The sequence below is a fragment of the Rhinatrema bivittatum genome, chromosome 2 (assembly GCF_901001135.1).
Source record: "Rhinatrema bivittatum chromosome 2, aRhiBiv1.1, whole genome shotgun sequence".
Classification (NCBI taxonomy): Eukaryota; Metazoa; Chordata; class Amphibia; order Gymnophiona; family Rhinatrematidae; genus Rhinatrema; species Rhinatrema bivittatum.
In genome coordinates, this window is record NC_042616.1 from 538986701 (window position 1) to 538999604 (window position 12904).

General features: G+C 46.5%; 1 protein-coding gene across 6 annotated transcripts in view; it reads left to right on the top strand.

Annotated features, from left to right (window-relative positions):
• ZNF516 (zinc finger protein 516) overlaps window positions 1-12904 on the top strand; it is a 237981-nt gene that overhangs the window by 199955 nt on the left and 25122 nt on the right. The window lies entirely within an intron of this gene.

The following is a 12904-nucleotide window of genomic DNA, read 5'->3' on the forward strand; positions in this document are numbered from 1 at the left end:
ATACATTCAATTCAAATGAACATTATAACAAACATTAATTAAAAGCATCTAAAAACAAATTGGTTTTCAACGCCTTTCGAAATTTCATATGATCCAGTTATAACACTAAGGGGTAGATTTTTAAAAACAGCGCAATCGCGTACTTTTGTTTGCGCAGCAGGCGCAAACAAAAGAACGCTGGATTTTATAAGATACGCGCATAGCCGCGCGTATCCTCTAAAATCCTGGATCGGCGCGCGCAAGGCTGCCGATTTTGGGCAGCCGGCGCGCGCCAAGCCGCGCAGCCTGCCTCCGTTCCCTCCGAGGCCGCTCCGAAATCGGAGCAGCCTCGGAGGGAACTCTCTTTCGCCCTCCCCTCACCTTCCCCTCCCTTCCTCTACCTAACCCACCCCCCCGGCCCTATCTAAACCCCCTCCTTACCTTTGTCCGTAGATTTACGCCTGCGAGAAGCAGACGTAAATCTACATGCGCCAGCGGACTGCTGGCGCGCTGTCCTCCGACCCGGGAGCTGGTCCGGAGGCCTGGACCACGCCCCCGGGCCGGCGCCACGCCCCCGGTCCCACCCCGCCCCCCGAAACGCAGCATCATCGGGTCCCGTATGGGCGGATTTTAAAAGCCTTGCTCGCGTAAATCCGCCTGGATTTACGCGAGCAGGACCTTGCGCACCGGCGCGCCTATTTTCCATAGGCCGCCGGCGCGCGCAGAGCCCCGGGACGCGCGTAGGTCCCGGGGTTTTTGGAAGGGGGGCGTGTCGGGGGGCGGGACCCGATGATGCTGCGTTTCGGGGGCGGGGCGGGACCGGGGCGTGGCGCCGGCCCAGGGGCGTGGTCCAGGCCTCCGGACCAGCTCCCGGGTTGGAGGACAGCGCGCCAGCAGTCCGCTGGCGCACGTAGATTTACGTCTGCTTTTTAGATCAAGTTTCAATTAGCCTAACAGATGCAATAAATGGAACCATTAATAAATGCTCAGAAACAGAATGCAGTCAGCAAGCAAGTACATAAAAAAATTAGTTTTTTCTTCAAACAAATAAATTCAGAATACAGAGACTTATGTACTTAAATCAACAACTTAAACTTCACCCTCTGCTTTAATGGGAGCTAATCCAATTGTGCTAAATAAGGAGAAATACTATTTCTGTACTTTAAATAAAAAATTAACCTAACAGCAAGCATTTTGAATAAATTGCAATATATGTAGAAGAAATGTAGGTAATCCACCATATAATGAATTACAGTAATCAAGTTGGGCACAGACTATGGATTGAATGACCAAGCTAAATTCTGGCAAAGGGCGAATTTGCTTCAAGGGACACAATCGCAATTTAAAAAATGTAACCTTAAATACCTTCTTTACTTGTGTCATTAAGTCAGCCTAGAATCCAACACAACACCTAAATTCCTAGCCTCAGAGCATAAATGTAACGAATCCTTGTCCGTGGTAAATAAACCTAAATCAATTGGCATAGGTAAAGTCCCTAACCATAACATCTTAGTTTTTGCAATGTTTACGATCAGATTATTATCCCTAAACCAAGGACTTACATGTTCCAAATAATCATTAAAGGCAGCCTCAGGAAACTTTCCTATCTCACTTGGTAAATAAAATTGCACGTCATCAGCATAAAGTCTAAAAATTACAGGCAAAACTGATAATTCTGTTGCTAGCGGCTACAAAAATACATTAAAAAGTAATGTTGATAAGGTAGCCCCCTGAGGGAATCCCCATTCATTGGAATACCATTTAGAACAATCAGTTTTAAAGCAAACCTGTTGAGATCTCTCATATAAAAACAAATAAAACCATTTCAATACTAGTCTTCTAATCCCAATATCTAACAATCTCCTTAGCAGTTTAGCATGTGAGATAATATCAAATGCTGATTTAACATCTAATTGAACTAAATACCACTCATCTTATGTTCTAAATTATATAGCATTTCATCTAACAAAGATACTAAAAGTGTCTCAGTATCTCTTCCTTTCCAAAATCTGAACTGATCATCATGAAAAGTATCATAAGTATCCAAAAAAACAACCATCTGCATTAACACATTTTTCTAAAATTTTCGCAGTAGTGCATAAGTTAGAAATTGGGAAGTAATTAGCCAAATTATCTGAGGAAATAGGTGAGTCTTTCAAAACCAGGCCTAATTACTGCTCTTTTCAAAGTAGCTGGAACACACCCAGATTGCAGAGAAAGGTTAATGAACTGTAACAATTTCTCAAATAAAGAAATCCAATTCTTTACTAATAAAAAAAAAAAAAAAAAAAAAAAAAAAGGGCAGGGGTCCAGATCAATATTGGAAATCTTTAACGTGGATAATACATTTGCCAAAGATACACTAGATACTGGTGCAAACAGACCATTTACAATCGTCATAATCAATAACAATCTCTAATAACATCCTACGAATTTTCAAACTTTAAATTGGAAACTAATGACTGAGTTTTGTCATGAAAAAAATGACAAAAGGTATGCCATGGGCTAGGCCTTCTAACTTTCCAACATCTAACATAGCAAAATGGAAGAGGCTGCTGTCAAAGGGGGTTTAACTAAAGATTAGTTTGTTTGCATAATTTTTTCCATCTGGTTAGTATTATTATTTTATCTCATGTTTACTAATAAGACTGCAAAATTTAATGCTCACCTTCGACATACTGATTAAACTTTGGCATACTTTTTAGCATTTCAACAGCTTTGGCTATTTCTGCAAGTCTAATTATTGCAAACTTATTGTGCTGTTACCTTTCTGTTTCTTCACTGCCACTAGCTAGTCTGTCTCCACAGGGAACCCCCTTCAAAGAACCCTTACATTCCTCCCTTTGTAACATTTAGTATGATAATATTATGCTACAAGCTGCAATGCCACTGGCCTCTAGCCCATGGTAAAATTGGTTAGGCTAGAACTCTTACCTGTTATAGGGGTGGAGGCTCTGGGCTAGATCAAGTTAGTTGAGATTGATCTGTAACATCTGGAATTCTGCTTTGTCTGGGTAGGGGGAGGATGGAATGAAGATCAGTAGCAACAGGAAATGGGGTTAAGTATAAAACTGGTGGTGGACTTGTGGTTGGAATTTATAAAACCGGTAGTGGACTTAAGGTAGGAATTTATTATACATTGATAGCCAAGACATGAGACCACAAGAAAATTAATGTAACTGCAATAATTAGTACATCAGTTTCGTTCCAAAACCTTCAAACCTGTTCATGCATCAATACCTAGGAAGGCTGAAGTTTGTTGAAGGAGTAGAAAATATTTGGAAAATTAACATAATGATTTTTATTCAAATGGCAAATATAAAACAGTCATTGGGACAGTCAGAGTAGTTCCAAGTCTTGGGGCCATTAGAATACAAAATAATAGTCTTACTGCAGATGGGCCTAATAAAACAGTAACTTTTAAACAGGGGCGCAGGTGCACATGTGCGCACGCTTCCCAGCTCGCGTCCAGAGATATGTCCATTTTATAACATACGTGCGTATATACGTGCATGTTATAAAATAGCCTGGACGCGGGTACGAGTGTGCAAATTTTACATGGGCGCGCGCAGGTGCGTGCAAATGCCACTTCTGCTGCGCAAGTAGGGGAATTTTATAAGGGACGCTCGCAGACACCATTCACCAAATTCCCAGTTCATTTCAAATTCACCCAGTTTAGAGATAGAAAGTGCAACCCCTCCTCTAATTTAATAGCCACCCTTTCCCGTCTGTTAACCTCGACCCTTAAACACTGCCTTGCCTATATATTTTTTTTTTTTACTACTTATACGCCATCCTTATCAGAAGTAAATTTACATGGCAGGGACTCCTGGCACACAGAAGAGAATACAAGTATTTATACGCACTTCACTTGGCCAGACCCCCAACATGCCAATGCCCTGCCCTTTTTAGAACCTTTTTACTTGTGGTTGCAGCGAACGATGCACGCATCCTCGGACGGCTTTTTAAAATCCGCTCGCCAGCTCGACTTGTATCTCCTGGTTTTGGTGCGCACAGGGCTTTTAAAATTCGCCTTAAATAGAGGTGTCTTATTCCTCTTGGTCTGTCATACACATCAGAAGAGCTCATCTAGACTAACAAGGAAGCCTACTCTATTGCCTGGTTTAAACCAAAAGGTTCAATGGTGTTTAATTGAAAAATCCATCTTTGTTCTTACTAAACCAATAGCCTGTCTCTGTCTCCCTGCTTGACGTGACCTGTAGCAAAACACTTCTATGAAGAAAAAACAATAGGTCACAATTGGTGTGTCCATCTTTTTGGTCCTCAAGCAACTTTTATATTCCAATATATTGGTATGCAAAATTCTCTTTTTCCCCCCTCATAAGGCAGGAGCAAAGCACAATATAGATGACATAATCCAATGCATAAATTGTATAATGCTGCAAAGTGAATCTACAGTTATCTACAGGATTAATAAAGTCTTTAGTTTGCAAAGTGTTTGCACAAATTGAACATTTACCACATTTGAATGTCCAAGAACCAGTTCATTAACCAAGGTTTGCAATCTAGATGTTACCTTCTTTACGGTATGGAGGATGAAAACTAGAAAAATGCAAAAAGGTATCCTGGTCCATTGGTTTTGAAAAATGAATAGTGACAGTTTGTCTATCAGAGGTCTTCTATATATATCAATCCAAAACAGAAATAGATGAAAAATGATGCACCACAGAAAAACTGTATGTGCTGATTGCACGTATTGATCCAGTGATGAAATAATTGTAATTCCTGAGCTATCCCTCCCCATCCCCCATAATACAAAAATGTCTTCAATGTCAAATTGAAAGTAAAATATCTTAAACTGGATGGAATTTTTCCTGGAAAATGCAGAATGTAAGATTTTTAAATAAATATCTTTATAGAATATATCTATATATGAAAGTCTTGTATTGGTCACATGTTTATATCTGTGGCCACCAGATGGTGCCCTGAATAGTGGAAGCCGCACTGTGCGAGGAGAAAATGCTCTGTCTGCGAAACCCTGTCTCTGACACCCATACAGACACACAGGCTCTCCCTCTCCCTCCCTCTTACTCACTCTCTCTCTTCCTCGCTCTCATGATCTTCTCTTAATTTAATAAATGTAAAAGAATATTTATCTTTTCTACTTTGGTTTAGAAAATTTACATCAGTTGGGAGCAGGACTAACCGAACAATGCTGGGTGCTTTTCGCTAATATTCTCTGTCTGCAAAACCCCATCTCTCAGGCACACAGAAACACACAATACAAGTACAGACCTCCGCACACCCAGGCACACATACACAGGCTGCCACACACACAGGTTCCCACTCACAATTATTTACACACCCACAGGGCATCTCCTTTAGATACTACTAGACTCAGGGGCGGATTTTCAGAGCCCTGCTCGCCTAAATCCGCCCAAATCCGGGCGGATTTAGGCGAGCAGGGCCCTGCGCGCCGGTGAGCCTATTTTACATAGGCCTACCGGCGCGCGCAGAGCCCCGGGACTCGCGTAAGTCCCGGGGTTTTCGGAGGGGGGCGTGTCGGGGGCGTGTCGGGGGCGGGACCGAGCGCAGCGGCGTTTTCGGGGCGTGTCAGCAGCGTTTTGGGGGCGGTACGGGGGCGTGGCTACGGCCCAGGGCGGTCCGGGGGCGTGGCCGCACCCTCCGTACCCGCCCCCAGGTCGCGTCCCGGCACGCAAGAGGCCCGCTGGCGCGCGGGGATTTACGCCTCCCTCTGGGAGGCGTAAATCCCCCGACAAAGGTAAGGGGGGGGGCTTAGACAGGGCCGGGTGGGTGGGTTAGGGAGAGGAAAGTGAGGGGAGGGCAAAAGGAAGTTCCCTCCGAGGCTGCTCCGATTTCGGAGCGGCCTCGGAGGGAACGGGGGTAGGCTGTGCGGCTCGGCGCGCGCCGGCTATACAAAATCAATAGCCTTGCGCGCGCCGATCCAGGTTTTTAGCAGATACGCGCGGCTCCGCGCGTATCTACTAAAATCCAGCTTACTTTTGCTTGCGCCTGATGCGCCAGCAAAAGTAGGCCAATTCGCGCTATTTGAAAATCTACCCCTCATTCTTTAGCTGCCATGGGATGGGACCTTTCAGTGGCCATCCTTCGGCTCTCTTCTTTTGGTGTCAAGCCCAGATTGTGTGATCCCGAGTCCTAAGTAGATGGGCTATGATTGACCCAGCCCACATTCTGTGAGCCCGAGCCCTAAGTAGGTGGGCTATGATCGACCCGTATCTGTCACTGTGGATAGTGAACTGGTTACAATACAGAAAACAGAATAAGACTAACTGGTCAGTTCTGTCAGTGGAGGAAGGTAAATAGTGCAATGCCCTAGAGATCTGTACTGGAACCGGTGCTTTTTAGTCGTATTCTATAACAATCGCTAGTTATCACTGCCTGGAGTTGGGCAACAAGAGGTGTCTATTTTCTCCTAGAACAAGCAAGATGATAGTCCTCATACATGGGTGACATCATCTGATGGAGCTCGGCATGGAAAATTTTGACTAGGCGCTCTGAACATGCCCAACATGCCCTAATCCTTGCGGCCACACGGGGTCCCTCTTCAGTCTCTTTTTTTCCGTGGAGTTTTTGCATCACTGAAACTTTTTTTTAGCTAAACACCAATTCATCTGTGTTTTATCGCGGTTTTCTCGATTTGGGACCCTCTTCGGTTCCCCTTGCTTCCCAGTCAGGTTTTTTGTCGGTCTAGTGAGTTTCTTTTCACTTCGTTCCCCCGTGGCAGCAGTGCCTCGGTGCCCCTATTAGTTCATGTCGTCATGGCTTTATCGGGTTTTCACCAATGCTCCCAGTGCCTGAAGACTATGTCCATCATGGACCCACACGAATTGTGCATCCTCTGCCTGGGGCCATTGCACGACATTTGGGGGTGCCACATGTGTGACTAAATGACCCTGAAGGGATATCGAGCTCGCTTCGATAAGATTGAGAAGCTCTTCAGGGCGAGCAAGTCTGAGCCATTGGCATCAGTGGCATTGACACCTAAGGACCGAGGAGCCACGTCAGTGGACACCGAGCCCTCAACACCAGTGGGGCCCTCCATTCCGTCAGTGCCACCGATGGATAGGGGTGCCTGGGACCGACCACTGTTAGTCTCCTCCAGGTCAAGTTCATCATCATCAACCTCGGCACTGGGGAAAGACCGGGCCGAGCACTGAGGGAAGCCAAGAAGGCATCGGCACCAGTCTCCGTCGAATCATGGTGCCAGGCTTGGGTTGGTGACGGTACTTGCCATGATGCCCCTGAAGCAAACCTGCAGCGAAGAATGCCGATCCTCCATCGATGCTGGGGATTCGCGACAGTCTCTACCAGTCCAGGTGTCAGTCGCCGATCCACCTGAAGGCTCCAAGGAAGATTTGGCCAAACCTTCTACCTCCTAGTTCGTTCTGGCATCGGCAACCTTTGAGGAGTTAGAGCGCCAAGTCCAACTGGCAGTCGGTCGGGTGCTCCGGGGCATCGAGCCATTGGCATCAATGGTATCGGTCCCCGGTCTCTCCCTGCTGGAACTGCTGCTAGAGCGCCTCAATGTACTTATTGGTGTCTTGCTGACCCAGATGGTGTCAGTTCCCGTGCAGCCATCGGGGCCTGGTGGGGCACCGATGCTCCCCCCGACCCAATGCGGTGATCATCACCGGTTCCTTCGAGGAATAGGCCCCATTGGTGCCAGAAGCGCTACCGCAGCCTGCAGCCCCCCCATCCAGCTTTGCCGGAGATGACACTAATGCCACCGGTGCCTATGCTCCTGGACAAAGGCTGATCATCTAGGCCCCCATCCCCTGTGGATTACAGTGAGGATGAGGAACCTTATGATTCCTGGGAAGGATGACACTGCAGAACCCGCCTCAGAGTACTCGGAGGGTCTCCCCTCAGAACCATGTCTTCCAGAGGAGTGAAGGAGGTTTCCTCCTGAGGACCTGACCTTCGCAGGTTTTGTGCGGGGTGATTGTGGAAGCCATCCCATTTCAGTTTATGACTGATGAGGATGCCCGGCACAAGATGCTGGAGATCCTCCAGTTTGTGGAGGCTCCTAAAGAAATTGTGGCAGTCCTGGTGCACGAAATCTTTAAGTAGTTGCTGTTGAGAATTTGGGAGCACCCCTTCATGGTTCCTCCTGTTAAGAGGAAGATGGACTGGGTTTACCTCGTTCAACAGGCTACCGGATTTGAGAAACGTCAGCTGGCACACCAAATCAGTAGTGGTCAAATCCGCTCTCAAGAAGGCCAAGTGCTCTCGGACCCATGCCTCGGACCCACTGTGCTTCCTGGATGGACCATAGACCCTGAGTGCAGAGCCCCCTCTACATGGGCACCCCACCCCAGGGTGGATGCATCGTGGTGAGGACAATTTGGGTAGAGAGAGCCTGAAATGAGACTCCCTGTTCCAAATCTGAAAGAACCCGCTACCAGGACAAAGAGTTCCAGAGTGATGCGGATACGATCCTGAATGTCCTGCATGGCTTGGCACCACTGAGACTTTAAGGTCCATTGGGCTCTGCGCATGTTTAAATATGCCAATGAAGTGACATGGACGGTTGCGGCCATGTGGCCCAACAGCCTTAACATGTGGCGAGCTGAAACTTGTTGGCTCTGTTGAGTCACTGCTGCCAAGGACACTAGAGTGCTGACCGGGAGATCATGGCAGGAAGGCATTGGCCTGAGCCGTGTCTAGCAGGGCTCCTATAAAGTCCAATTGAGGTGACAGACTAAGGTGAGACTTCGGGTCGTTGAAGACAAACCTTAGTGACTCCAGCACCCGGATAGTCAAGGGCAAGAACCGATCTGCCCCTGCCCGAGAGGTGTTCTTGACTAGTCAATCATCCAGATAAGGGAAAACGTGCACTCCCAGTCTGCGGAGGTGTGCCCCCGCCACGGCCAGATACTTTGAGATATATGGGGCTGACACTAGCCCGAATGGTAACATCTGTACTGGAGGTGCTGTTTTCCCACCACAAATCTGAGATACTTCCAATGACCTGGAAAGATCTCGATGTGAGTGTATGCGCCCTTTAAATCGAGGGAGCATAACCAGTCCCCTTTTTGCAGGAGGGGAATCGGGGTGCCCATGGAAACCATCTTGAACTTTTGAGAAAACTGTTCAAGGCCCTTAGGTCTGGGATGGGATGGAATCCTCCTGTTCTGCTTGGAATCAGGAAGTACCGAGACAGGGCGACTGCTCTGGCCATTAAGAGGGTGGAGAGCTCCTGAAGCAGTACTTCTTGATGCACAATCGGCCCCCAAGACGAGCACGGAGGGGAATTTGGACGATGGACAAAACCCACTGGTGTAAAGTTACACTGGGCCACCGGTTCGCAAAGAACCATAGCCTGTCCCCGACCGGGTGGGGTCCAGCATCTCTGGTATGGGTGGCTGGCTTATGCTCCCTATGATCCAGTCAAAACCCTGTCCCGGGATTTGGCTGGAGTGCCAGTTAGGGTTTGGGAGCTTGCTGCTGCCTGGGACAGGGGCATGTGTGCGGCGGCGGATAGTACTTCCTCTGCTGGTAGAAAGACCTCTGCCCATGTCTCACCGATCTCCTAGCTGTGGAGAGCGGGTCTGAAGTGCTAGCGGAGAGTTGCTAGAGGGTCTCATGGTGATCCCGCAACTGGGCCACCACGACCCTCACCTTATCTCCGAAGAGATTCTCTCCCGTGCACGGCAGGTCAGCGAGCCATTCCTGTACCTCTGGTCAGAGATACGGTATGCGCAACCATGTCATTCTGCACTGATTCCCACTGCAGAGACTCTCGCTGCTATCTTGAAAACATCATAAGTGGAGTACACCTCGTGTTTTCTGCAGGCCCTGACGCACCAGCGACATAAAGATGTCTTGCTGCTGTTGAGGTTGGTAAGAGGCAATGCGGGCAATGAGCATAGCCCCCTGAAAAACTTTCCTCAAGGGCATCCAGCGCTCTGTGTGGAACTCCAGGCGATCAGGTACACTCTATGGGCTTTCAGAGATCGGCTGTCTAACAACATTGTCCTGATCCAAACCAATAACCAATTGGCGATGTAGTATGTCAACAAGCAGGGAGACACGGAATCGTACCTCCTGTGTCAGAAAGCGGTCCAGATCTGGTCCTGGTCCCTGTCCTGCAGGATGGTGCTCAGGCCCATATATCTAACCAGAATGGAGAATATGATGGCGGACAGACTGAGTCATGCCTTCAGACCTCATGAGTGGTCACTGGACCATGGGGTAGCAAATTGGATCTTCCGCCTCTGGGGTCTTCCAGATGTGGACCTGTTTGCATCCCCCTGCAACAGAAAGGTGACTCACTTCTGTTCCCTGTTCAGGTCAGATGGCGAACCAGCCTCAGATGCCTTTGCTCGCCAATGGGGCAAGGGTCTTCTGTATGCATATCCTCCGATTCCACTAGTAATGAAGACGCTTCTGAAGCTTCAACAGACCAAGGGACTATGATCCTCGTAGCTCCTCATTGGCCAAGACAGTTCTGGTTTCTACTCCTTCGGGAGTTGTCCTTCCAGAAACTGATCAGTCAGGGGACTTCCCCAGATCTCAATACGCAGGATCAAGGCAAACTTCGGCATTCCAACCTCCAGACTGGCATCCACAGCCTGGATGTTGAGAGGCTGATCCTACAGTTACTTGGTCTCTCTGCCGATGTGTCTCGGGTCCTGGTGGCTTCTAGAAAGTCTTACACTAGAAAGTCTTATGGGCTGAAGTGGAGGAGGTTCTCCATGTGATGTGAGCAGAAAGCACTAGATCCGTTCTCTTGCCCCACACAAAAACTGCTTGATTACCTTCTGCATCTGTCAGAGGCTGGCTTAAAAACAAACTCCGTTAGGGTCCATCTCAGTGCAATAGGTGCTTACCACCACAGTGTAGAGGGTAAGCCCATCTCTGTACAACCCATAGTTGTACAATTTATGGGGGGCCTGCTTCAGTTGAAGCCTTCCCTAAGGCCTCCCGCAGTATCTTGGGACCTCAACATGGTGCTTGCACAGCTGATGAAAACTCCTTTTGAGCCGCTGTATACCTGTGATCTGAAGTACCTGACCTGGACGGTCATATTTTTGGTGTTGGTTATTTCAGTACACAAGGTTAGTGAGCTCCAGACCTTATTGACTTATCCACCTTACACTAAGTTTTATCATGATAGGGTGGTCCTCCGAACGCACCCTAAGTTCCTGCCTAAGGTGGTGTCGGATTTCCATCTTAGTCCGTCGCCCTGCTAATATTCTTTCCTAGGCCCCATTCACACCAAGGCGAACAGGCACAGTTTGGATTGCAGGAGCCTCAGTCTTCTAACTGGAGCAGACAAAACCCATAGACAGTCCACCCAACTTTTTATTTCTTTTGATAGGAATAGGTTGGGAGTTTCTGTTTCCAAACAGACATTATCCAGTTGGCTAGCAGATTGCATCTCCTTCTGTTATGCCCAGGCAGGACTGCATCTTGGGAGTCATGTCAAAGCTCATTCTGTCAGAGCCATGGCAACGTCGGTGGCCCACTTGCAAGCAGTTCCTGTGGAGGAGATCTGCAAGGCTGCAACATGGAGTTCTCTCCACACATTCACATCTCATTACTGTCTGGATAGGGATGGCCTACTTGATGATAGATTTGGCCAGTCTGTCCTTTGGAGCCTGTTTGAGGTATAGAACCCAACTCTCCCAACCTCTGGCCTTGTTGTTTGGGTTCAGGCTGTCTCCCCCTGTTACTAACAGCGCTGAGGTTGTTGTGCCCATTGGCACCTGGTTGGTGCATGTTGGACCCCTTTTGTGTTGGGGAGCAGTCTGTAGCTAGGGATTCACCCATGTGTGAGGACTACCATCCTGCTAGTCCTAGGAGAAAGCAGCGTTGCTTACTTGTGATAGGTGTTCTCCTAGGACAGCAAGATGTTAGTCCTCACGAAACCCTCCCGCCACCCTGCAGAATTGGGTTTCTCCTTTTGGTTATTATTTTCTTTCTCGTAATTCTATGTTACGAGCCTGAAAAGGGACCCCACATAGATTAGGGCATAGGTTTTCCATGCCGGGCTCCATGGAAGATATCACCCATGTGTGAGGACTAACATCCTGCTGTCCTAGGAGAACACCAGTTACAGGTAAGCAACTCTGCTATACTGTGTGTAGTTTATAAAGAGGTTCCCTAAGTGTCTATAAGCTTTCTATTAATTACTTAACAAAATAAAACAATATTTATTGTTTCCACTTTTGTTCTATTATAAAATTTATAGTTGTGTACCAGACAGCCTGAGGCACTTTTTGCTAGTGTATACATACATATATACTCATCCATGAGGAAATATAATTGCTGAAAAGAAGGGAAAATTTTAAGAAAAGAATACTTTTTTTTTTTTTTTTAAATATTTGGTTAAAGTATTCTTGAAGGTAAATTAGAAAAAATACTTATCTAATTTTACCTAGTTGTTGTAAAGCCTATAAAAGAAAAGAAAGTAAAGAAAAGAAAGCAAATGAAATATAAAACATTCCAAAGACAAACACATTATGAAAAGTGTGCTAATATTTATCTTAAATAAGTGAAAGTCTGTAAAAGAATAGAAGGTGGGGGTTAGCAATGCCATAATAAATGAATAAGTGAACTATAAGGAAAGAGAAAAGGAAATTCTTATTCATTATTTACCCATTAAAGAAATTGTCTTCAAAATGGTTCTTTAAAAAAAAAAAAAAAAAGAATAATCCTTCTAAAAAAAAAATCAATGCAAGTGGTTATTATAGTAATTCATGCAACTTTTTTTTTTTTTTTAGAATGTTGGCTATTATTTAATCTACCTGTTTTTTATTCAATAACATCTTTCCCTGCCAATGTAACATAACAATCTATCCAGGCACACACACACACACACACACACACACACACATACATATATATATATATATATATATATATATATGATCTTAGTAGAACAAAAGGAATAAAATCTATTGCCAATCTGTGATCC